A 26,528-nucleotide genomic window follows, 5' to 3' on the forward strand; every position below is an offset into this window, starting at 1 on the left:
TTGCCTTGTGGCAAATATGTCCCTGTTGATGATGCACTGGTAGGTCCGCCTCCCTACTCCGTTGGTGAATGGGATGACATGCAGGGCATCCTGGGCATCCTGGTCCTCCTGGGATATGTGTCATGCAGGCACTTGGGGTACTGACATCCTTCACCTAGGTGAAAGATGGTGAATGTTGGAGTGGGCCAAAACTAAGGTAGAAAAAACCAGCAAACAAAAATGTAAAAAAAGAACCCGATATATCAGCAGCGTAAGATGAGTGGGATGCAAAGGAGCCAAGTGATCAGAATGGGTGAAGATTCGCTTTAAATCACAATATGGTTTGTGTAACAATTGTATATGCTATATTATTTTTTTTTATTTGCTATATTTTTTCCCTACAAAACTGGAGTTTCCCTTTATGGAAAACCCATAGAGAACATGCAAACCCCATGCATCCCTGAGGGGAACTGAACCCAGGACCTCAGTGGTGCAAGGTAAGAGTACCAACCAACCTCTAAGCCACTTTGAACAGTTTGAAGCATAAGGTATATGTACAAGCTCATGCTTGTAGATCACTAAACTATGCAACCAATAAATGCCAAACAGGGATCTCATAATTGCCGGCTTTTGAAGATTTGTCCCAGGAAATATGCCAGCTATTCAAAATTCAGCTAGTTTCATATTTTGTAGCTTTTTGGGATAGTCTTTTAAGAGAAACAAGTCATGAGAGACGCACAGACGCTGCTATTCCTATGAAAAATATCTTCTTAGTTTCTTGGTTTAAAGATTCCCCCTTTATAGGAAACCAGAAAAATATGGGCTGTTGTCATTGATTTCTTCAACTGCAAACACTAGTTTCTGGAATATGTAAGCAGAGAAGGACTTCTGACTGGTCTCTGACTTTCCTGACCAGCACATGTATTCTGGGTCAATGGCTCAGAAAGTACTTACCCCCTTCACGCCTAAGGGTAAAACAAATCTAAATGCCTAAGCACAATTCTGCAACGTTGACATGTGTTAGTAAAACCGTCCATATCATTACAACTACAGTTGCAAGAAAAAGTATATGTCTGTCTTACCGTGGACACATGAACATCAAGGCTTTTGGAGATACTTTTGTAACCCTTTCCAGCTTCATGCAAGTCAACAATTCTTGATTGTAGGTCTTCTGAGAGCTCTTTTCTGCGAGGCATGGTTCACATCAGACAGTGCTTCTTGAAACCAGTAAACCCAAAACAGGTGTGTGTTTTTTTTAAGGGCAGGACAGCTGTCAGCAACACATCCAATATCATCACACTGATTGGAGTCAAGGTTGGCTCACTCCTGGCTCCAATTAGCTCTGGGAGAAGTCATTAAGCTAGGGCCTCACATACTTTTTCCTCCCTGCACTGTGAATGTTTACATGTTATGTGCAATTAAACCATGGCAACATCTAATGTTTGTGTAGTATTATGTTCAGCAGACTGTGTTCTTCTATTGTTGTGACGTAGATGACGTTCAGAGCACATTTTATGCCCAATTCATGCAAAACTCCACGTAATCCCAAGGGGTTCACATACATTTTCTTGCAACTGTACTTTGTACATCCAGGTGGATTATACCTTGATTTATTTTTTCAGGACAAATTGGACTTTCATTTGGTGGTAAATGGTAATGGATAGCTCCTCATATTTTTTTATCAAAGGAAAACTGGCCCAAAATAGTAAAAAAAAAAAAATTTAGCTGTGTGTTTCTTGTTACAACCATAGCTTACCACCAAAGAACAACCCAAAATAAATTCTTCAGCTCTTGACGATCGCAGCGATACCATATATGTTGATGTTATTTGTTGTTTGTACCCGTGCGCATTTTGTTTTTGTCCTTTTTTTTTTTTAACCTAAAACACACTGACACTAACTGACACTGATACCAATTTGTTTTTAAATCCTGACCTTTGACCCTGACCTTGACCCAAACACTAACCCTGGCACTGAACTAGATCAAACCTTGATCTAGGTATTTTTCTTTGTTTTTTCTTTTCTTTTTTAATATTTATTTATCTTTTTTTTTTTTTTTTTTTTTAACAACATTTTTTTTCTCCGTATGCCAGGAGTTAGAGAGATACAATGTATCTCTCTTCTCCATTCATAGAGAGAGAAAAAAGCAAGGGGGCCGGGCTATACAGTGGCTGATCACTGTAATAGCCAATCAGAGGCTATCACAGCGATCATGTGACCCAGAATTGGGAGTCCCGGGTCCCGATCGTTAGAACAGGACCTGGGGCTCTCAGTGACACCGCTGTCTCTGTGCTGGGAGCATGCAGTGCGGTGCACTCCCAGCACAAAGAAAGGTACACAAATATGCGGCCCCACGGAAAAAAGGCCAGTTCTGCATATTTGTGTGACGTCGGCGTCAAAGGGTTAAAGTGCATTTCCACTTTTGCAGTCAAATTTGAATAACATACTTTGTATTTGTTACATGTTCCCATCCACATAGCATAACAAAACAAAAATGCTGCTTACCTTTTTAAAGTGGTTGTAAACCTTTACATATACCCAGTCAAGTATATGCCTCAGGTGATACCAGAGATGGAACAAACCCTTCTGCATAAATTGTACCTGTTTATCTGCATCCATTAATTCATTCTATGCATTGGCTCTTTCCGCTGTCTCTCTCCTCACAGGACAGATTGATAGCAGCAGGAGCCATTGGCTCTAATTATGAGTGATTTGGGGTGTGTGGCCGAGCCGCACTGTCTGTATTTATAGACACAGACAGAATAGCTCAGGATTGAGCCCACAGGTGTGCCACAAGAGAAAGCAACACAGGTGTGCCACTGGTGTGCCACAATATGGTGGCACACCGAGAAGAGGCTGAGCCAGGAGTCCTGGTGGGGGAGCGGTGGGGGACCTGAGAGGAGGAAGATTGAAGCTGCTCTGAGCAAAGTCATTGCACAGAGCAGGTTAATATAAAGCGGTTTGTTATTTAAAAAAAGCGTTTACAATCAGTTTAAAGGAAGGGCAGTTGGGGATTGGTAAAAACTCAGCTCAACTGCCTGTTTTTATGTCCCTCCCCAGCTGTAAGTGTAAACCTAACCTAAGAATAAGGTCCTCCTGAGGAACGAGAAGTTGGGTCTGCTTGAAACCTGTGAAGGTAAATAGGCCCAGAGTTGGTCTTGATGGCCAAGGTGGCATTTGTCCTATGGATCAACTTCAATTTTCATGACAAGTCTGTTTTTAGCATCACTGTGTCTGTTATTAACTTTTTATGTGTTCTAAGGCTTCTGCCCTCTGAAAAGTAAAAGGATGTGGTTAGGAAAGCTGTATGGATGACTTTATTTTGTGGTCACTGCAGAGCCACTTATGGCTTTATAAGTGTTTCTGTACCATTGTATGGGTCGTGGTTGACCTCTGGCATAATGACTGGCATAAATCTGGACTCATTTTATTTTTAAACCCTCCTAGGGGTGAAGCCAAGGAGAAGTGGCAATGCGTTGACATATGGACTCAGTTAAATGGATTGTTTCATCCCTGTTTTGCTTGTGGAAATTTTGGGAGTTGTGAAATTGCTTCCACTTTCATTGATAGCAGTTCAACCCAAACAAACAGCGGCTTCAGTGGATATAATTAGTGGACTTCAGTGGATATAAACAGTTTTCAGACGTCAGTTAGTTTTGTACATTTGTTTAGTTACCCCCCAGTGTAAGTTTGACGGAATCTGTCTTCCCCAGTAAATTTTGGGTACTAGATGAGACAAGTTCAGGGGTGGACTGACCATTCAGTCACTCGGGCACTGCCCAAGGGCCCGGGGTCAGTAGGGGGCCCCATAAAATGTACCTGGTACCTTTTTTATAGGCTTTTTTGAGTGTGGGCAAGGACACAGGGGCCCCATGATCCCCTATTGCCCGGGGGCCCCATGAGTTGTCAGTCCGCCCCTGTACAGTACCACCATTGGCCGGTTTGGGTATTACTTTTCTTCTTCAATATGCTCAATTCCACTATAGTTTGCCCTATGCTCATGTTAGGTAACATGGTTAGAGTCCGCGGGTCTCTTGTTCAATGGCAGCAAGGCACAGCAGTATTGTAAATCAGTAGTCTTTACCAGATTCTTGTAACCTTGCAAAATTCTTTTTAGTCGTCTGTAATTTGGACGTGGTCTTTAACCACTTACCCTCCAGAGGATTTACCCTCCTTCCTGACAAGGCCATTTTTTGCAATACGGCGCTGCGTTACTTTGACAATTGCGCGGTCATGCAACGGTGCACTTATGTCCTTTTTTCTAACATAGAATTGGTCTATGTTAAAGTTATAGCGTTTACAAATGACGGTATAGATACTGGAATTTTTTTTTTTACTTGCAATAGCAGCGATTAGCGACTTATAGTGTGGCATTTTGACACTGGGGAAAATTAAATCCCCAGTGACACCAATACAGTGATCAGTGCTAATAAAAAGCACTGACACTTTACTAATGGCACTGGGCAGGAAGGGGTTAACATCTGGGGCGATCAACTGTGTGCTATTTTACTATGTAAAATACTGTGCTATTACTATTACTGTGCTATTTTACTTTTCACTGTAGGCACACTGCTTTGTATGGCTCATACAAAGCAGTGTGCAGGAGCTGACAAGGGAGAGATCTGTATTATTTACATACAGGTCTCTCCCCCGTCGGTAATACTCGGAGATTGCTGGGTGTCGGCAGGGAATCACCAGCTGGGACCCTGTGATTGACAACCGATGCGGGTAGAGTGCGTGCGCCACCTACCTGGAACTTCAAAATCACGTATATATATATGTAGCGATACCCCCGAAGGGGCTGCTTAAGTTTGTTCACTCCGCCACTCTGCCTCTCAACCCCAAGAACTGTCTCAGCCCACACTGGCACACCTGGCAATAGTGTAAGTGCAAGGACCAATGAAAAGCACACACTTTATAATAAAACACAGAGATCAGCTTTACTGTAGACCTCTATGGGAAGTAATAAACATTAACAACAGGTATATGTTAGGAGAATCAAGAGAACAGCAAATACTGTGACAAAAAGCAATATAACTCACTTTTACACTCAGGCTGCTTTCAGGGGATTCCAACCATGAATAACCCCAAGAGCAGAGGAAACACTTACATGGCGCCCTCAAAGTGGATTGAACTCCTCTTCATAAAATGGGCCCCATGATGTCCAAGCAGAAGGAGAGCAGAAGAATGACTCTCTGTTGTGTCAGACTTCTCCCTTCTAATCCCCGACACCATGATCCCAATAGGAAAACACTGTACCCAAATGATGCTTAATAGCTACTTTCAAGGTAAAGCTAATCCCTCACACACCATGCAATATAGAGGCCTGACTACGCATGCGCGTGCCCGTATGGCACCAGTAACTTTAGTCTCTTTGTAACTGGATGAATGTTGGGATCTTCAGCTAGCCACTTTCGTTGGTGCACTTAAACTCCTTAAACACTTAAAGTGTAATTGTAATCCTGTGGCAGTATTTGTATAGTAAAGTGAACACGGTGTCTGTTCAGCAGGGCCATCTACACAACACAGTGCCTGGTGAATATGAGCAAGGTATGATGTCTCTGTATGTGTGCAATGTTCCTGTCATCTGACAATGGGAGAAATCCCTCTCACCAGATCCTGTGACAAAGGCCCAAACGATCGTCCTGAAAATGACAGGTTCCTCTGGTCACCTCACGATGAGCACTTCACACTGTCAGTGTAGGCACTGTACTGTAGACCACTTCTCTCAGTTTGGATGTTCCTTTGTCTGATGCAGATCACCAAGCATCCAGTGCACTGCCCAAAAGCACTTCTTTTCCAGGTCCAATCTCTCTCCTGCCACATGCAGTCCCCCTCTCCTTCAGGAGAAACCCAAGATGGCCCCCTTCATTCTCCTCTCCCTAAGCATGATGGCTTTCGTAGTTCTTTATTTTTATTCTATCTCCATATCAGCCTATACGGCCGTTTCTGTTCAAAACTCCATCGTCCACAATGCTTTGCAGCTGCACTTCCTGCTTGAAAGAGTCCTTGTCATTGGCTCCTTTAATGGCTCTTATAATTGGCTCTCTCTCTCTTACAGTCTGAGAGGAGAAAGGGGGGGGCTGAAATCCCTCACTGCTTTGTCTGTGTCAGGGCAAGTGTCAGGTTACACAGGAGAGGCCAGTCAGCAGATCGCAGCCATGAGACAGGATTAATATCTCCTGCTACACACTCCCCCCACCAAAGAACCTTTGGTCCTCCAAAGGCAGTAACAATCCTTGACCTGGTACATGCTTGATATATACACGCGGAGAAAACAAATTAGTACACACAGGAAATCAAACAATTTACATTCTCATAAAATCTTGGCAGAGGAACCTCCCACCAGTTAACATAGGATGGAAGGTTGTCCCGCCTACAAGCCACCTTAATTGGAATGGCCCAGCCAGATGTGTCAGGGGGTGAGTCAGTATTGTCAACCACCAAATCTGCGGTGGAAGGATCAGGTGCTTCAAGAGTCCTTTTTGCAGTGAGAATGACCTCTTCAGAGCTCTCACCCAAAGTATCATATGTTAGTCTCTTTGGTGGGTGAATAACCCTACGCTCTCGCTGTTCTTTAGGCTCTGGGGTTGCAAGCACATGGGTCTCTTCTTCATCATCAACCTTCTCCTCTTCCTGCATTTTAGCTTCATCTCTAACTTCCTCTTCAATAAAGGATGGAAAGTCTGCAGGTTCTGCTGTCATCAAAGAGGATTGAGAGTCTGTCAGCTCTTCAATTAGTGGACTCCGAGGCACAAACACAGGAGCATCGGGCCTGAGTATCCCGGTGTCAATCACTGTGGAAGGAGAAGGAGGGATAGCAGATTCAGACATCTGAGACAACCACAGCCAATCCATTCCCATCTCTTCATCTTCGCTGTCTCCATCTTCTGCAGGCTGAAGCAAAGACTGAAACCGAGTCACTGGCCGAGATCTCTGGGGGGCCCTGGATGATGACTGTGGATCTGGCTGTAGTGGAACACGAACTGCTTCAGATAGAGGCAACAAATGATTACGATGCCAAGTTTTCAGCGGGCCTGTGCTTCCCTCTGGCCGGATCTGGTACACTGGGAGTCCTGGCAGCTGTTTGCAGATGACATAGGGCTGCGATTTCCACCGGTCAGCCAATTTGTGTCTTCCAGGGACACCCAGGTTTCTCAGCAGCACCTTGTCACCCGGCTGTAAGTCCTGCACTCGCACCCGGAGGTCAAAGTTTCTTTTATTTCTCTGTCCTCGGGCATCTGAGGCAGCTTGGGCCTTGTCATAGGCAGCCTTCAGACTTTTCCGCAGGCGGTCCACATATCCTCTGTGTGAGGTTGCAGAGGTACGGTCTATGGACGTGCCAAAAGCCAAATCTACTGGCAGCCGGGCCTCGCGCCCGAACATCAGACGATAGGGAGAGTATCCTGTGGCATCGTTTGTGGTGCTATTATAAGCATGCACGATAGCTGCTATGTGCTTGCTCCAGTGCTGCTTTTTCTCAGAAGTCAGAGTCCCAAGCATATCCAAGAGGGTTCTGTTGAATCTCTCTGGTTGGGGATCTCCCTGAGGATGGTATGGGGTGGTTCTAGACTTCCTGATGCCCAAAAGATCTAACAGTTTCTTGATGAGACTGCTTTCAAAGTCTCGCCCTTGATCAGAATGGATGCGTTGAGGTAGACCATAGTGCACAAAGAATTTTTCCACCAAGATCTTGGCCACCGTGGGTGCTTGTTGGTCTCTCGTGGGAAAAGCCTGGGCATACCTAGTGAAGTGATCAGTTACTACTAGGATATTTCCCTGTCCACTCAAATCAGGCTCCAAGCTTAGAAAATCAATGCATACCAGCTCCATGGGTCCCTGACTCTGAAGGTGGCCCATTGGGGCAGCTCGGTGAGGCAAAGTCTTCCTTTGGATGCACCTAATGCAGGAGTGACAGTAACCCTCAACTTCAGCTCGCATGCAGGGCCAGTAGAATCTGTCCCTCACCAGGTGGAAGGTCCTGTCGGGTCCTAAGTGACCATGACTATCGTGCAAAGCAGTTAATACTGTCTCTCTGTGTTTTTCTGGCAGGAACAACTGCCATCTTTCTCCAGGATCTCCAGAGGGGCCCCTTCGGTAGACCACCCCTTGGTGCAACTGCAACTGATCCCACTCTCGGTGTAGTAGACGGGCTTCCTTAAGGGAGTCAGTGAGGAGCAAGTCAGGGCATTGGCTCTCCAAGGCTTTCAATGCCAAGCTACAGAGAGGGTCTTCCAACTGATCCCTTCGCAAGTCTTTCTTGGAGAGTTTTGGCAGGCCTTCATCCCCGACTTGGGTGACGTTGCAGTAACATCTGGGAACACCAGCGGCTGACACTCCAAGGTCTTTGGCCCTGGATCCTCCTCCAGCTTGGTGTTCTGCTCCTTGACATAAGGCTTGTACCCCTTCGGGAGTCAGCTGAGTCCATTCTTCAGTATAGTCCCTGGAACAATGAGGCCTTCTTGACAATGCATCCGCATCTTTGTTTCCAACTCCTGGTCGATATTTCAGACTGAAAGTGAATTCAGATAAGGCAGCCAGCCATCTGTGACCTGTGGCATCTAACTGCGCCGTAGTGAGGATATAGGTGAGAGGGTTATTGTCGGTCTTGATCACAAATTCAGCACCGTACAAGTAATCTCTCAGCTTATCCACTACTGCCCACTTTAGAGCCAGAAATTCGAGCTTGTGTGTGGGATAGTTCTTTTCAGTGGGTGCCAAGCTCCGACTCACATAGGCAACAGGCCGAAGGTGCCCGTCATGCTCTTGATACAGCACCCCGCCCAACCCATCTCTGCTAGCATCAACATGCAGCTCGTATGGCTTGGTTGGGTCTGCATAGGCTAGAACTGGAGCAGTGGTTAGATTCCACTTCAGCTGTCTGAAAGCCTCTTCACACTGAGCAGTCCACTGTTCTTGAATGGACTCTCTGGGTTTCCTAGGACCTCCAGCTGATCGAACAGGTTTTGGCAGATCAGGGTCATCGTTTTCCTCTCCACTCTTCAGTAGTTCGTTGAGTGGGCGAGCTGTTTTAGCGAATCCCTCAACAAATCTTCTGTAGTAGGAACAGAATCCTAGAAATGACCTAAGTTCGGTCACATTAGTAGGCCTTGGCCAGGAAGTGACGGCCTCTAGCTTCTGGGGGTCGGTGGCCACTCCATCAGCAGACACAATATGGCCAAGGTAGTTAACCGAGGGTTGATAGAACTGGCACTTCTCCAGGGATAACTTCAACCCCTCATCATGGAGTCTCTTCAGTACCTTCTCTAGACGCTCTTCGTGCTCCTCCAGAGTCTTGCCAAAGACAATGATATCATCTAGGTACACCAATACCTCTATCGGGTTCATGTCTCCAACCGTCTTCTCCATTAACCTCTGGAAAGTGGCTGGGGCACCGGACAGGCCTTGTGGCATGCGGTCGAATTCAAAGAACCCCACCGGGGTAATAAAAGCGGTCTTCTCTCGGTCTTCAGGGTGCATGGGAATTTGATAGTATCCGCTCTTCAAATCCAACACGCTAAACCACTTGGCCCCTGATAGACTCTGCAAAGCGTCTTCTATTCTTGGGGTGGTGTATTGGTCAGGAATGGTCCTCCTGTTCAGCGTCCGATAATCAATACACAGCCTCAATGCACCATTCTTCTTCCGTACCACCACTATTGGAGAAGCATATGGACTCCGGGACTCTCGGATTATACCTGCCCCTTTCAACTCTGCCAGTTGCTCACGCAGGTCTTCCAAGTCCCCTAAAGGAATCCGTCGAACTCTCTCCCTGAATGGCTTATCCTCTTTAAGACGTATTCGGTGTTTGGCACTTTTTGCACATCCCACATCGAATTCACTCTTGGAGAATGCAACCTTCCATCCCTGAAGCTGAGCCTTGGCCCTTTCCTTCCATTCAGGTGGAAGGGGAGAATTTTCCAGATAAAATTCCTTGGCAGGGATCCCATCTTTCTCTTCCCCCACCAAATCAGATAGTGAGACTGGGGTGGCTGGGTTAACTTGTCCCAACAACATCTGTGCTGGCATCTTCACAGGTAAGGCCGTTATGTTGCAGACACTAACTGAGATTTTTCCATGACTTCTTTGTAACGCTTTAGTTGAAACAACTTCAGGAATTATCTCTACTCCCGAACCTTTCCTCTGGCCATCTGCCTCGACGACAGTGAAAGGGCCTGGTTGCTTCCAGTTCAACTTGACGGACGCTTGTAAACAAGCCACTTCACCAGGCTGTAACACCTTCTCCCTTCGGTCCCCACTCCTTCAGCTGGAGCCTTCTGTTCTTGCACCAGGCGCTGATAGGCATGTCTCAACATGGGGTGCACACTTGTAGTTGAAGTGTCTGACTCCAGAACAACAGGCGTCAACAGTCTTCTGACCAGATCAGTATTGGTTCCTATGATGAGGGAACCCTTACTGACCCCTACTGGGCGAGGACAGACCACTGCTAACGTGTCAAAAGTCTCAGTTTTCCCAGCCACCGAGGGATCAAAAGTCAGCCTGACTGGTAAATAACCATTATAGGGGAAGTTTTGAGTGCCAATGCCCCATATCTCTAGCTCTTCCAACTTCTGCAAGGGCAGGTGCTTGAGGTGCTTGTCATAGAAGTCTCGGTAGAGAAGGGTCACTTGTGCTCCAGTATCCAAAAGGGCCTTAGTGTAGATTCCCTCTACTTGGATGGAAACAACAGGAGCAGGTCCCACTAGCCTGTCTGGAAGCTTGGGGGTGGTGGGGATCTGAGTCTGTTTGGTGGCCTGAATCCGCAGTACTTTCTTGTGAAAATTCTGATCTGGTTTGAGTCTCCTTTGAGTGCTGGACATCTGGTGTGCATTGATTTTCCGCTGCTGGGCCGTATGTGCCAAAGTAAATGGGGCACTGGGTCGCTCAGAGGCAACAACAGGAGCCTTCTGCAAAGGGTTGGACTTCCGCTGCTGTCTCCTCTTGTCTTTTTTTATGAAGCTCACTACTTCAGATGGGCACCCAGTTTGCTCCTTCTCCGGGGCCTTCTGAAGGTTTTTCTGCGACTTTCCAAGAGACAGCTTCTTTAATGCTCTCACCAACTCTGCTGTAAGGTCTGTCAGGTTCTCTTCATTTGAGCAATTAGCGATTAAATGGCCTACCTCTCCACAGTGATAACACTTCTTATCGTTAGAGGAGACAACACCCCTTCCTCCCTTGATCAGAGTGGACACCGTCTGCTTCACTTCCTCAAGTGATTGTTGCATATCGGCATGGGCTTCCATCACTTGTCCTACTGTTTTCTGAATTCCACAGAATGTTTGCTGTAGAGTAGTTTGCGCCTGTGCCAACTGAACTATAGCTTGTGTCAAAGTGTCAATAGAGCTGACGGGCCCTCCATCTGAGCTGGTCTCCGATGCAGACCCAGACTGTATGATGTAAGCTGTAGCACCATGTTTAAGACCCTTGGCAGACTCAGGTATCTGTGCCTTGGCTGCAATGAGAGCTTCTTCCTCTCTAATAGCCTTTATGAATTTGAGGAGGTCAGTTGGACTCCTGGATCGAAGTTGTAGCACAATGGGATCCAGTGGCTGGGCTCCCCTTTGCACCTGTAGCATTAAGGCTTTATTGGCCTCTTCAGCTTTCATCCCACCTTTCATTAAAACTTGTTGAAGGGTTTTATCCAGCCGTGTGACATAGTTTATTAACTTCTCACCCTCCATTTGATAAGTGTGATGAAAGAGATAGATTAATTCTGTGCAATCTTCAACTCTCCCATAAACTTCACAGAGTGCTTCTAGACACTCAGAAACTGAGCAGGTGGGTTTATCCCGTTTCAGGTTTCGAACTACATCAGAAGCTGGTGCCCGCAGGCTCTCTACCACCCTCTGTCTCTTTACCGTGTCAATCACATCCCACTCTTCCACAGCTTGGATGGCTTGATCCATCCAAGTATCAAAGTCATCTTCTCCTGAAGGTGTGGGAACTTTCCCCGAGAAGAACTGTAGTTTGCGATACCTGTAATTGATGGACCCTACTGAGTTCTCGAGAAGCCCTGTAACTAGTTTGCCAAACTCTGCCACTAGCAGAGAAAGGGATTCTTCTAAAGATGTCACTGGCTTTGAGGTGCTGACTTCTGGGTCCAGCATGGCGCTATCTTTAAGAGTTGATTGCAGAGTATTGGAAATTATCCCGGACGAGCCCCCACATGTAGCGATACCCCCGAAGGGGCTGCTTAAGTTTGTTCACTCCGCCACTCTGCCTCTCAACCCCAAGAACTGTCTCAGCCCACACTGGCACACCTGGCAATAGTGTAAGTGCAAGGACCAATGAAAAGCACACACTTTATAATAAAACACAGAGATCAGCTTTACTGTAGACCTCTATGGGAAGTAATAAACATTAACAACAGGTATATGTTAGGAGAATCAAGAGAACAGCAAATACTGTGACGGAAAGCAATATAACTCACTTTTACACTCAGGCTGCTTTCAGGGGATTCCAACCATGAATAACCCCAAGAGCAGAGGAAACACTTACATGGCGCCCTCAAAGTGGATTGAACTCCTCTTCATAAAATGGGCCCCATGATGTCCAAGCAGAAGGAGAGCAGAAGAATGACTCTCTGTTGTGTCAGACTTCTCCCTTCTAATCCCCGACACCATGATCCCAATAGGAAAACACTGTACCCAAATGATGCTTAATAGCTACTTTCAAGGTAAAGCTAATCCCTCACACACCATGCAATATAGAGGCCTGACTACGCATGCGCGTGCCCGTATGGCACCAGTAACTTTAGTCTCTTTGTAACTGGATGAATGTTGGGATCTTCAGCTAGCCACTTTCGTTGGTGCACTTAAACTCCTTAAACACTTAAAGTGTAATTGTAATCCTGTGGCAGTATTTGTATAGTAAAGTGAACACGGTGTCTGTTCAGCAGGGCCATCTACACAACACAGTGCCTGGTGAATATGAGCAAGGTATGATGTCTCTGTATGTGTGCAGTGTTCCTGTCATCTGACAGTGGGAGAAATCCCTCTCACCAGATCCTGTGACAAAGGCCCAAACGATCGTCCTGAAAATGACAGGTTCCTCTGGTCACCTCACGATGAGCCCTTCACACTGTCAGTGTAGGCACTGTACTGTAGACCACTTCTCTCAGTTTGGATGTTCCTTTGTCTGATGCAGATCACCAAGCATCCAGTGCACTGCCCAAAAGCACTTCTTTTCCAGGTCCAATCTCTCTCCTGCCACATGCAGTCCCCCTCTCCTTCAGGAGAAACCCAAGATGGCCCCCCTCATTCTCCTCTCCCTAAGCATGATGGCTTTCGTAGTTCTTTATTTTTATTCTATCTCCATATCAGCCTATACGGCCGTTTCTGTTCAAAACTCCATCGTCCACAATGCTTTGCAGCTGCACTTCCTGCTTGAAAGAGTCCTTGTCATTGGCTCCTTTAATGGCTCTTATAATTGGCTCTCTCTCTCTTACAGTCTGAGAGGAGAAAGGGGGGGGCTGAAATCCCTCACTGCTTTGTCTGTGTCAGGGCAAGTGTCAGGTTACACAGGAGAGGCCAGTCAGCAGATCACAGCCATGAGACAGGATTAATATCTCCTGCTACATATATATATATATATATATATATATGTGTGATTTTGTGCCCCGTGCAGCCCTGTAGCAGTATTTCTGCTATAGGGTGTCGCGGAAGCAGTTAAATCGGAGTTCCAACCAAAAGTGGAATCTCCGCTTATCTGCCTCCTCCCCCCTCCACTGCCACATTTGGCACCTTTTGGTGGGGAGGGGGGAGCAGGTACCTGGTTTTGACAGGTACTTGCTCCCACTTCTGGCTCAGTTTAGTGAACTGAGATGGATATTCTGCTTCCCCACCACCCCGCAGCCCTCTAGGACACTTCACAGGTCCCATAGGCCCACTCACAAAGCACATGCACAGCAGGAAACTAGCTGTGAAGCCGCAAGACTTCATTGCTGATTTCCCTTAGTCAAAATGGCGCTGCCAGCACCCGACAGCCGATTGAAGAATCGGCTTGGAGTTTGGGGTGAGGACACCGCAGTGTCCCTGGACAGGTAAGTGCGCTAATATTAAAAGTCAGGAGCTACAGTATTTGTAGCTGCTGATTTTTCATTTTTTTGGGCGGGGAGTCCTGGGGGCCAGAAGTCTATTTTAACAGTCTCTTGTAACAGGCAGCAGTCTCTAACAGTCTTCTCTAACTTGCACCTCCCTCTGCATGACAATATAACTTGCTGCACATCTCTTTGTACCGCGGCCTCATGAAATCTGAGGACTGAGCATTCCCTTAACAGCTAAAGCCTCTTTCAGGAAGAGTTGTAGGTACAAATTCTGCACGGCTGGGTTTATATTTCTGCATTACAGGAACATACGCACTTTCCCGCAGCACACAAAATGCAAATTTTTTTTACTTGCAAAATCGTGTGTTTTTTTTTTTTTTTTACTAAAGGTGAACTTAACCTTCAAATAAAAATACATGGAGTTCTTTTTCAATCCACTAGAGGCTCAGACAAGAAATAAAATCACAGAAAAGGGGGCCAGATAGTCAGTGGCATCGTTCTGCACATAGTATAGTATGGGCACACGGTGTGTTAATAAGAGAGAAGAGCAGCTTTGGCCTTTTTAACTCAAAAGCCCAGCATCTGATTTATTTTTACATATATACATGTTAACAGCACGCATGCATACTAAGGTATAAGTATAACACTTCCAGGCAGGGGCGGACTGACAACTCATGGGGCCCCCAGGCAATAGGGGATCATGGGGCCCCTGTGTCCTTGCCCAAACTCAAAAAAGCCTATAAAAAAGGTACCAGGGGGATCTCATGGGGCTTCCTACTGACCCCAGGCCCTCGGGCAGTGCCCAAGTTTCCAAATGGTCAGTCCGCCCCTGCTTCTAGGTATTATGTACCTCTCATGGAGATCAGAATACTCCCCTGACAATGCCTTCCAATGCTTTTCCTTCCTCCAGAAGGGCCAGCTTTGTTTATGTATCATTCAGGGTCAGCAACCAATTCCTGGATTGAGATAAAACAATCATGTGAATCCTGGTGCCTGTGCAGTTCTTGGTTCTGTTCATAAATGCTTGACGCCGATCAGCCCTTGCTGCACCTCTCACTTTGGGACTTGCTGTAAAGTCACAATTTTGTAGTGAGGTTGGACTGAGACTGGGGAAATGCTTTCTCCTGCTTTCTCCTGTAGGTAGCAGACCTGTGACATCATCTCAGCCTAGGCAAAATCACCTGATTGGAGCTCAGGGATGGCTTTTTGATGATAAAGGGTTGAACTATTTAAAAACATTATACCATTTATGTACATTGTGACATAAATGTATTCATGCAGACTTGTAAAATGTATTATTATTATCTATTACAAGTACTTATGTATCACCATCAATCTATGAAGCGATTTACATATATTGTAGTACATGCACATCATTCCCTAACCCCCAAGGAGCGTACAATCTAAAGTCCCTAGCTCACATTCATACATACACATACTGGGGCCAATTTAAACATGAGCCAGTTAACCTACCAGCATGTCTTTGGAGTGTGGGAGCAGAGGCAGACTGACAACTCATGGGGCCCCCGGGCAATAGGGGATCATGGGGCCCCTGTGCCCTTGCCCAAACTCAAAAAAGCCTATGAAAAAGGTACCAGGGGCAGCTCACGGGGGCCCCTACTGACCCCAGACCCTCGGGTAGTGCCCGAGTTTCCAAATGGTCAGTCCGCCCCTGTGTGGGAGGAAACCGGAGTACCCAAAGTAAACCCACGCAGGCACAGGGAGAACATGCAAGCTCTGTGCAGGTGGTACCGTGGCTGGGATTTGAACCAACGACCCTAGTGTTGCCAGGAAGAAGTGCTAACCACTTAGCCACTGTGCTGCTTGATAAAATTTGTGAAAGGTCCATTTTAAATTCATTAAAAATTCATCAGGAAGAGAAAGCAAACAGAAATGATCAATCACCAATAACCTCAGCAGATAGAAGTGTGATCATTGGTGTGTATAAAGGGACTGTTATGGCAATGAACTCAGCAGTGTCAGCCTGACAGTGTCCTGGAGTACGTGGCCAGTCTCCAGTCCCTCCTGTAGCACATCCGCATCATTTGATAATCTTCTAAAGGATGTCCACCATGCTTCACAGTGTTCTGTGATGTCTTCTGTAGAATTATAGATACTGAATATTATGTGTATCCCCTTGGTAATGTCAGAGGCACAATAAAAGCCCCCTATATGTCCTAAGTTGACCACCACTGAGCTAGTTTGTCCTTTCCTGCTGTGATATCAGTGATCTGTGAGCTGTATGAGCCAAAAAGAAAGATTTTCAAAAAGACAGCAGTTTAGCCTGTCTTGAAGCCAGAATAAATGACTAAATAATGACTAAATAATGTTGATTTTCAAATAATAAATATAAAATGGGTATACACATAGAATAAAAGAGTATGGTGTAAGATAGACATAAAGAATAACTAAATGTACTGTACATGTGTTACTTGAAGCAAACCAGTGGATGCTTTATGGAAAGCTGTGTCTCTGGGTAGCCAGTATCTCCAAGCTAATGAAAAAAATGAGGAAGTCACGTGGATCGTGACGTAAACACGTTAGGTACGCACTGACATCATTTCCGGTGGCGCAGTGACGTCATTTCCGGCGTCAGCGCCATTTCTGGAGGGATTGTGGAGCAAGTGGAGCTGCATGCATTTCTTAGCATGAGAACCATGGAAACACACCTATGATATGGGAAAAAGCTGATCTTTGTCATTTTACATTTATTTACATTTTATTTATATTCATGTTATTATTAACCACTTCCAGTCCGGACACTTTTACCCCCTTCCTGAACAGGGCAATTTTCAGCTTTCAGCGCTATCACACTTTGAATGACAATTGCGCGGTCATGCAACACTGTACCCAAATGAATTTTTTACCATTTTTTTGACACAGATAAAGCTTTATTTTGGTGGTATTTATTCACCGCTGGGATTTTAATTTTTTTTGCTATGTAAATGAAAAAGTCCAAAAATTTTGAAAAAAAGTGTTTTTTTTTTAATTTTGCAAATAAATAATATTTCATCATAACTCTTTGCCAAAATTTATTCCGTTATCTTTTTAGTAAAAAAAAAATCCAAATTAGTTTATAACCAAAAATTATAATTTTTAAACATTTTTTTTTTACATTTTTATTTTATTTTTTTATATTATTATTTTTTATTTATTTATTTTTTTTTACATACTGTCACCCTAGCTGTACTACTTGTGGGGGGTGATGAAGATTTGTTTTTTGTTTTTTTACACTGATTGCTTTTACACCCATATAGGATGTAAAAGCAATCATTTCTGTTTCTCTCTGTCTGCATTCTTGCACTCATTGAGAAGTACTGAGTGAGCTGTGATTGGTCCCAGCTTGTCACATGGTACAAGGCTGTTGTGAATAGCCTTGTACCATGTGACCTCTGTGATCATTCACAGATTTCACACATAGTAAGCAATGATGTCACAAGTGACATCTTGCTTACTACTTTGCATGTGATCACTGATTGGCCAATGGAATTTAAAGCTATGCAGAGGAGGAAGAAGAGAATATCTAAAGGCGTTGGACAAAAATATGGAAACACTACATGATTTGCAGGTGTGAAAGTGACGACATGTTTCATGTTGAAAGTGGAAGTAATGTAACATTCTTTTGTTTCCGCTGTGTGATGAGACACCTAGAGAACAGGTGGGAAGTCTCACTTTCCTCATTCACTGCGTGCAATACAGAGTCATGTCAGAGCTTACTGAGCTTCAAAGAGGGCAGATCGTCGGTGCCGCTTAGCTGGCCTCTTTGACTGAAGTTGCCAATTTATTGCCGTGTTGTGAGGTCCAGTATCAAAGGTCATGTGATAAGCATAAGCGCGATCAACAAGGTGAACCGTCTGAAAGAGACAAAAGGACATTGCACAGGATTGTGACCCGGAATAAGAAAACAACTGCTGCAAAAGTGACTGCAGAGCTCAATCTCAGTCTTCCAAAGCCCATGTCCACAAAAAATGTGCGGATGGAACTCCATAAGCAAAACATTCACAGCGAGTTGCAACTGACAAACCATTAGTGACCGATATTAATGCTCAGAGAAGGAGAGAGTGGTGGAACACCCATACATCGTGGACAATTGATCAATGGAAGACTGTAATATGGTCCGATGAATCTAGCTTCACACTGTTCCCAACCACTGGATGTAATTACGTGTGGTGAATGCCTTCCCCAGGCTTACTACTAGGATTGTCTTGTGCCAATGGTAATGCATGGTTTGAAAAGCCATATCTTGGTAATCTGCAGGCCCCATCATCACCTTGAAAAGGCAGATGCACTGCCAAAGACTATGTACAAATTTTGGCCAATTGTGTGGACCCTATGGTACAGACATTGTTTCCCCGAAAACAGTCCCATTTACCAAGAAAATAATGCTCTGATCCACACAGCTGGTGTTGTCAAATCGTAGTTTGACAAGCATGCACCTTTCCTGGGTGCCGCAGTTGCTGGATCTTAATATCAGAGCCCCTATGTCAATTTTGGAGAACAAAGTTTGGGCTCGTTTTCTGCTTCCAGCATCTCTGCGAAAACTGGAATGACTTATGTAAAAAGAGTGGTGCCAGATTCCATTCTCCACCATCCAAGACTTATATTTGTCAGTTCCCAGGAGAATGCAGGCCGTCTTCGATGCCAAAGGTGGTCCAACACCATATTAGGTAACAATGTCATTCTTTTACTTGGTCATTTTAAGGGAAAGGTTATTTAAGGAGCATACATTGCTGGTTAATTACACAGATGCTGATACCCTCCAGAAGTTCCAGTTATCCAAGACACTAATTATTGAGCTCTATGCCCAACTCAGAGGTTACCTTGAGCCCTCAACCCAGCGAATTCATGCCATACCAGCCATGACTAAATTGTTGCCTGCATAACATTTTTTGGTGGTAGCTGGGAAGAAAGTGGGAATTTCAGAGCCATCATTTTCCCATTTCTTTACCAATGAATTAAGTTTGTGATAACTTACTGCATAGTTCTCTGTGGTAATTACACAGAAACATAGAAAAAGTGATGGCAAAAAAAGACAGTGGTTCATCCAGTCCGCCCATTTTTTTTTGTTTTTATTTCGTTAGCTTTTTTGTCTGAGTATAGATCTATGCTTGTCCCAAGCAGTAATTACTGAATATTTCAGAAGTTATACACATGCGGTATTTAAGTAGCATTTCTTTGTGAATTGAGATTTTGGTATCTTTTCAAAAAACGCTGTGTTGTTTATTACTGCATACTCAGGTGCGGTAATAGAATGCTTAGTGAATGAAGCCCAAAGCCCCTAAACATGTAGTGTTCTCCTATGGCATACATAATCCTCACATAACAATCTCAGTTGTCCCTGGACGCTGGTGCCATGTCCAATACTTGTAGCTCTTTATTTTCAGGGAAAAGAGAGCTTGCATAGAGCTGACGTCAATTACTGGACACGTGTACCATGTATAGGGGATGTTTATATCAGTACTAGTTTCAGCACGGAAGGAGTCACGTGAATGGGAGTCCAGTTCTTGTGAGAATACATGTCAATAATGTTACCTCGTCAGCAGTGGCGGACTGACAACTCATGGGGCCCTCGGGCAATAGGGGATCATGGGGCCCCTGTTTCCTTGCCGAAACTCAAAAAAGCCTATGAAAAAGGTACCAGGGGCATCTCATGGGGCCCCCTACTGACCCCGGGCCCTCGGGCAGTGCCCGAGTTTCCAAATGGTCAGTCCGCCCCTGCTCGTCAGAGTAATTCCTTCTTGGTAGTGCTTAGCTGCCAAGAGTTAGTGCATGCCCATCAGCAAAAGAAAAGCAGATTAGTTGCAATAATTATAGATTAAGAAAAAATAGTCAGTTGTTTTTTGTGACAACAGTTTCTCTTTAAATAATACTTCACTGTGATTGGACAGTGAGATCAGAAGTAGCACACATTGATAAGCTCATGTCTCTCTGTTCTCTCCTGCTATCAACATGATCTTTGTTACCACATGAGCAATGCAGCACATCTAATTTTCTGCTTATACTGCTTCTCCCTCCTACTATCTGGGCACTGCTGTACAGGGGATTACAAGGGGCTGATACCAGGGACCTAAACATCTTGCATTGGAAAACCTCCATTTACAGAGCACTAAATGAACGGGGGCACACAAGTGATATTGAGCCCAGAGAATCTCTAGTGGGAATCTTTCACTGTAATTTTACAATTTACAGGTGTATTTATTATGGTTTACAGACCACAGAAGAAAAGATTATGGTGCCAAAACTTGTCTGTGGTAAATGAAAAAACTGGAGGTGCAGTCTCAACTGGCAGTAAGCATTTGTTGTCTTAAAGCTTCATTAAACCCACATCATTAAAAACTATCAATATTGATGCGAGGTCGCTTGTCCATTGTTTATGCTTCGTTGGTTGATCCCCTCACTAAATTATCTTACATGACTCTCTGGGAACGGGATTTAAATAGCTCATTAGATTTAGATACCTGGCGGGCTGCGGCCCATGCCCTATCGAAGATTTCGATTAACACTGATCTTGTTGAATCTAACTACAAAACGCTACTTCGATGGTATTTGGTTCCTGCTCGCCTAGCCATAATGTATCCTTCCGTTTCATCTGGCTGTTTCCGACGCTGTGGTCAAGAGGGTACTATGTTCCACGTTTGGTGGAAATGTGCAGTTATGAGTAGATTCTGGATTCGCATATTTAATTTTCTTTTCTCAGTAACAGGAATTAATATCCGTAGATCGCCGGAAGTGGCCTTGTTCAATATACTACCCTCTGATGTTCCCAAAAAATCGATTAAATTAATTTAATATATAATACTGGCGGCTCGCATTACCATAGCTAGAAGTTGGAAACAATCCTTGATCCCGCAGGAAAGAGTCAAACAAAAACTAAACTGGATAATGGTTAATGATAAACTGACGAGTATTGTCACTGACGATGTGTCCAGATTTGAGAGGACTTGGGAGCCTTGGATTGATTATATCACGGTATCGTGAGTGTCTGGCAGCTGACCCCCCCTCTTGTTTTTTTTTTTTTTTCTCTTGGGAGTAATTTCCTCTTCGTCTCTCTCTTCCTCTCTTTTCCTACTCTATTCGTTTGTTTCTTTTTTCTCTCTGTCACTTTTGGTTCATTTTGGTTTAATTATTGTTTATTGATTCATGAAACCTGTATGTCCTGATGGCTATGACACTTTTTGTGTGAATTGTAATGCTATTGTCTGATAAATTTTTTTTTTTTTTTTTTTACATACCTATAAGTGTTATGATTCTGATTTTACATCTTGTTCCACCATGCGGGTGGGCCCCCCCCTTTTTTTCTTTTTTTGTTGTTTGCCATCTTGTTTTATGTCTTAATATGCTGGTTTCTTAATAAAAATATTGAAATATAAAAACTATCAATATGTATGACATGCTGGCCATACTCACCCAGTGTTTTCTGTATTCTGCAAAACACCTGGTTAATCCTGCCTATCTCCCCCTTCTGCCCATGTCCCCGCTGCAGTTGGGGATTTTGCAGAGCAGTGTGAGTAGCTAGTGCACATGCTCAGTTTTCAGTTTATTTTCTACCCCGACCATTTCCTCCCTATCACATCTGAGCAGCCCATGTGACTATAGATCAAAATGTAGTTTTCCCAACGCACATGTTCCTGCAAGTGGCTGTAAATAGTGTTTGGGTGGTGTAGTGACCACTGGCTGGGAACCGCAGACAATCCAGAAAGAAAAAAGTCACCAGCACACCAAGGAATCCTCAAACGGGTCCAAGCTTTATTTAGTGGTCACATAATAGCAACAGCGGCAATGTTTTGGAGCCACGCAGAGCCACAAAGGCACTGTGTGGCTCCGAAACGTTGCCTCTGTTGATATTATGTGACCACTAAATAAAGCTTCGGAACCTTTTGAGGATTCCTTGGTGTGCTGGTGACATTTTTGTTTCTGCATGTGACCATAGAGTTACATGTGTTCGTATACACAGTGGTAAGTAGCAGCCCACACCCTCTCTCCTCCTCCATGCCCGCTAACCAGCTAAACACAATGGAGGTTGAGATATTACATCTTGATTGATGAAGGCTTCACTTCCCTGTTATTCTAATGGCAGGAATACACAGTAAGAAAATCGACCGATCGGTCATCCGACGGCCGATCGTCGTTCGTTAGTTGGTCGAAATCGTGGCCCACATTACCCAATCGAAAAAAATCATTCGTCGAGCAATATGTAGTGTTGACGTCTTCCGTACAAGTGGAAGTGATGCAGTGTGCGTGTGACCAGGGGCGGACTAACCATTTGGAAACTCGGGCACCGCCCGAGGGCCCGGGGTCAGTAGGGGGTCCCATGAGATGACCCTGGTACCTTTTTCATAGGCTTTTTTGAGTTTGGGCAAGGACACAGGGGCCCCATGATCCCCTATTGTCCGGGGGCCCCATGAGTTGTCAGTCCGCCCCTGCGTGTGACCTTGTAGCCACGCCCTTCCGGCCAGAACAAGCATTCAACACCCTGCCACCCAGAACAAGCGCTATCCTTTGTGACCGGCGTTAGAACTGAAGTGGAAGCATCTTTGTACGCCCGTTGTTTCTTTATAATTGAATAAACAGTACAATTTTTTAAACATAAAAACGTATTTATACTATGATCTATATCTTAAACCATAAAAAAATGAGAATATAATTTTGACATACACACAACAATGACCAGCAATGAGTATAATATAGTTTATTACATGACCTATATACATAAATAGTGATACATAAAATATAATCTGCAGAATTCTGGTTTCATTATCTTATTAGGCCAATCTACTTTTAACATTTGGATTTTTCATTTGTGTTTACAAAGATTCCTTGGACATAAACATCCGGGCCATCTTCTGTTTCCGCTCATGTGTGATAGTTCTTGATAGGTTTTTTTCGTCATACCACCGCATAGAAAATCGGTCGTTTTTCGCTGTTGTTCAACTGGATTTTTTTTGTTTACAATATCATTATTGGTTATAACATTCTGCTCATCAATGAAGAGAAAATCGGTCAATCATTTGATCAACAAAATTTTTCGTACGATTTTCTTGCTGTGTATTCCTGCCATAAGACACAGGCTGGAGGGGCATGACACAGCTTTTGACTGGCAGAAATCTGTCAACACCATGTTATTACCAAAAATAATAAAGATTTAATTTCAAATATATATTTTATGGCAATTTAAACAGTTTATTGATATGAATTATTTATTTTTTTACTCTGTATACCAAAAGCTGTTTTTTTGTTTTAACATGTTACCAGCGGCAGAGAACTAGAAGCTCCTCCTGCCTATGTTTCCCTGAAGACAGGCTGGGAGAGAGCTGGGTCATGTGACAGTTGTATATCGGTTAGGAAAAAGATTTTTTAAATTAAAATAATTATAGTGCCATCATCCACATACAGAAAGCGAAGGGATAATGAAAACAAAACAGTGTGTGTTTAGTACATTGGCATCCGGAGGCAGGTGGGGGGGGAGTGCAGTCTGCACTGGGTGACACCGACCACACGGGGTGACACCGGACCCGCTCCACAAAAAGAGAAGTTGTAAAGTAAGCCGACGATACCCACAGGATGGATCCGATCCATCCTGCAGGGATCGTCAGCTTTCTTTACAAGTTACCTTTTTGTGGCCAGGGTCCAGTGTCACCCCGTATAGGTTGCATGCCCACAGGATGGATGGGATCTGCGGATTGGGGAGCATAATGGATTGGACTCCGATCCATTATGCTCAATCCGCAGATCCCATACATCCTTCGAGGATCGTCAGCATGCAACCTATACGGGGTGACACCGGACCAGCTCCGCGAAAAGGTAAGTTGTAAAGAAAGCCGACGATCCCCGCAGCATGGATCGGATCTGCAGAATGAGCATAATGGATTGGAGTCCGATCCATTATGCTCAATCCGCAGATCCGATCCATTCTGCGGGGGTCATTGGAGGGGGGGTCACCAAGTGTTACCGCACCGGGTGACACCAACCCTAGGGACGCCCCTGGTTTAGTATCACTTTAAAGGGTAATTTGGGGGGAAAATAACAGATAAAACAACTAAAATTAAGGAAAAACATCGATCACTGAATATTTTCTGTAAAGTGGAAATTGTATATGCTGTCAGTGTTTCTGAATAGTTTTACATGTCAGATCAGCTCCCACTTTGTGTTAAGTCACCCTTTAAACCACAACTATTTCCAGCGTATTACAGCTACCTTGTAAACCCTCCCCGGATGAGGCATTCCACTGAGAAAAAAATATTTTAATAAGATTTGAACTGATGCATGTTTTTTTTCCATGGGCTAACTGACCCTACTTCCATGATTTAGGGTGGTTGGCGTTTTCACTTTGACATTTTCCTGCAAGTGTTTGTTTATCCTCGGAGGCTGTTTCCATATACTTACATATGTGGAAATGATTTGTAACATTATACAAACTGTAAAATCGCACTAATATCAATGTAATATTTCATTGGAAGGTGTTGTCAAGTTCACATGTAATCTAAATAGTTTGACAGATGGATTTTATATTTATAGGGAAAAACTATTACATATGGGGAATAAAAAAGTAAGACCTTTTAATCCTTTCATTGCTGAACTAATTTTGTCATTTGTCACCCACTATGCTAAAATGATAATTATTTTACTTAAAACCCCCTACAGCACTATACAAAGCTCTGCAGGAGGGTTTAGAGTGAGAGAGAGCCTGAATTTCAATTGTTTGTTAACATAAAAACAGCAACAAAAAAGTAATATCTTCCTAATCATTTCTATAGCCTCCCTGTGGACCTTGTTTCTCTTATTAAACCTTTATTTTATAGAAATGTACAATATCTGTTGATCCTGCCAGTCATTTACCCACTTTTTTCTCTGTGTCAACATTCTAGAGGCTCTTGCATTTTCTCTTTTAGTAGGCGAGCCATGTCTTCTCACAGAAAGGCATGAGTTGGTTTCTTTCAAAGTTTGAGTCATGAGTCTAGAGCACCTGCTGCCATTTTTCTGCACTCAGTTCCTATGTTTTCATGCATAGTTGAGTCCCTTAGGCTGGCCATAAACTATACAATTTTCTTACAATTTGTTCAATTTCTGCCCAATTTTCTTTAGATTTACCTTCATCTGTGTAGTACAAGGGCCTGTCTAATTGGATACAACTGAAAGGTTTAGGCTTAGGTTTGACCTCCTATTATATGGTTTTTGGTAAACTTAAACCAAAAATCTCAAGAAAATTGAATAATGTATGGCCAGCCTAAGCCTTGTTTCCACATCAGAGGTATGGGTTTTTGGCCACAATTCTTCCATGAAGACCACTTCTGGCCAGACTTCTCTGAACAGTAGATGGGTGTACCTGGGTCCCACTGGTTTCTGCCAGTTCTGTGCTGATGGCACTGCTGGATATCTTCTGATGTTGAAGGGAAGTATGATGCGTCTTTTATCTGCTGCATTAAGTTTCCTTGGCTGACCACTGTTTCTACAGTCCTCAGCATTGCCCATTTCTTTGTGCTTCTTCAAAAGAGCTTGAACAGCACATCTCGAAACCCCAGTCTGCTATGAAATCTATTGTACATTCACATCAGTCCCTGATGGAGCTCCCTCAAGGAGCTTACAATCTAAGGCTCCTAACATTTCATACACATACTGTACACATAATAGCTCCAATTTGTTTTTTTTTTTGAATAAATTGCAAAGATTTCAAAACGAACTTCTCTCACATTGTCATTATGGGGTATTGTTTGTAGAATGTTGAGGGAAAAAAATGAATTTAATCCATTTTAGAATAAGGCTGTAACATAACAAAATGTGGCAAAAGTGAAGCGCTGGGAATACTTTCTGGATGCATTGTACAGTAGATGTAATGTCCTATGCACAGATGTGTTACAGAAGTGTGTTCTGATTGTGTTCAGTGGTCACATTAGACCTGTAGTGTTCCCTATGTGTAGAATTATCATAGAAATGTTTTATGGCCATTTCCATTGGTTGGGTTATCCTAGATGTGTGCTGTACCCTGTATGTATAGGGCTTAGGAACTAGTCAGGTGATAACAGGAGACAAACCCCAGAATAAAAATAAAAACACTGCACAGTATAAAAGGGATTGCTAATTCATTGTAATTGCCAACAGGTCTATTGTACCAGGCATACCCGTCTGCCTGACGACAGATAAATCATGTTACTTAGGGCTTAGTTCATGTGCCAGCTATAGTCTGCAAATACACCAAAGTCATTTTGATGTTTAATGAAAATTCACACAGTGATTGTGGAATACCAATGGTAACATAGGCTGAAAAAACACATGTCTATCGAGTTCAGACTGGCATTCATGTTAAACCAGGGGTGCTCAACCTGTGTCCCATGGGCCACATCGGGCCCACGGAGCCCTCTGATGTAGCCCCCGACCTTAAACCTGAGAAGCGCACTTCTGTTATATCCTGCGGGTTTGGTGCGCTTTCTGAAGAGCACCAAAGCTCCTCAATTGCGGAGTTTTGGTGCACTTTCAGAAAGTGCACCACACCCACAAGATATAATAGAAGT

General features: G+C 44.0%; 1 protein-coding gene across 6 annotated transcripts in view; it reads left to right on the forward strand.

The window, feature by feature from the left end:
* The window catches only part of LOC149461194 (cytoplasmic dynein 1 intermediate chain 1), a 595,554-nt gene that overhangs the window by 481,859 nt on the left and 87,167 nt on the right, over window positions 1–26,528 (forward strand). The window lies entirely within an intron of this gene.

Source organism: Staurois parvus, unplaced genomic scaffold (assembly GCF_062004578.1).
Source record: "Staurois parvus isolate SC_StPar_1 unplaced genomic scaffold, SC_StPar_1.0 ptg000208l, whole genome shotgun sequence".
In the NCBI taxonomy this organism is placed as follows: Eukaryota; Metazoa; Chordata; class Amphibia; order Anura; family Ranidae; genus Staurois; species Staurois parvus.